A 1,013-nucleotide genomic window follows, 5' to 3' on the forward strand; every position below is an offset into this window, starting at 1 on the left:
GTTTCAGCTGAAGGGTTTTAGCTAGGCGCCCTCCAGCCTGACTAATCCTGTCCTGAGCCTTCAGTGAGTCATGTGATAACACTGCAGCGAAGGGGAAGGAAAAAACACATTGGAAAGTGGATTGCTGAGGTGTGCCTTCTAAGCATTTTTTTTTTTTTTTTTAGAATAATTGTTAGAATTAGAGAATGTCTGTTAGGGGTTCATGTGAGCCCAAGGAAACGTCGCAAAAATTGACAGATTTATACCTGAGAATTACAGTTTCTCTAGAATTGCATTTGATATGTATGCTTTGCTTACACAAAGCAGAGCACATAGACACTGGTGTGGCTTCTAGGGAAAAATGTCACAAGGTTATAATAGTCCGTTTCCATATAACAAGTCCTTCAGAGCCAATTCCGGGAGTGTAGAATACTCACTCCATGGCTAAGGTCTTAAGCCCTTCAGGGATGAGTAGTGTTTCTCCACCACATCCATGTGCTTGGCCAATGTTTGAAGAGTTTGTTCATAGGAGGATTCTGCTAACTAAGCTGTCTCTAAAAGTTGCCTCTTTGTATCCCCAAGTTCACAGTGTCTGACTTAGGAAGTGCTCTGTAAATTCTATAACTTGGAATTCAATTTGTCCTAATAGTTCAGTGTGTTATGTTTTTTTTATATAGATAAGGTTTTTAGGGAGTTGAGATACTGCATTTAAATATCATCTTTTACTATTTTTGCCACATTTTTAGTCAAATTTAAATATTAACTCAATTTTTATTATTAAAGTTTGATGATGCTATCTAAATAATTATAGTTAATTGATATACACTCTTTGGAGTAATTTCAGCAGTTGCCCTGTGAAAATTAGATCCTGTTTTAAAACAACTTCATGATTATTAAAAATTCTAGATATTATATGTATATAATATAAGAAATACTCAAGCTGTTAAAAAGAAATAGAGCCGGGCGTGGTGGTGCACGCCTTTAATCCCAGCACTCGGGAGGCAGAGGCAGGCGGATTTCTGAGTTCGAGGCCA

At 37.3% G+C, this 1,013-nt stretch overlaps 1 protein-coding gene across 1 annotated transcript in view; it reads left to right on the plus strand.

Annotated features, from left to right (window-relative positions):
- Atp6v1b2 (ATPase H+ transporting V1 subunit B2) overlaps positions 1-1,013 on the plus strand; it is a 23,774-nt gene that overhangs the window by 1,230 nt on the left and 21,531 nt on the right. The window lies entirely within an intron of this gene.

The sequence above is a fragment of the Mus pahari genome, chromosome 19, assembly GCF_900095145.1.
Source record: "Mus pahari chromosome 19, PAHARI_EIJ_v1.1, whole genome shotgun sequence".
NCBI classification, from domain to species: Eukaryota; Metazoa; Chordata; class Mammalia; order Rodentia; family Muridae; genus Mus; species Mus pahari.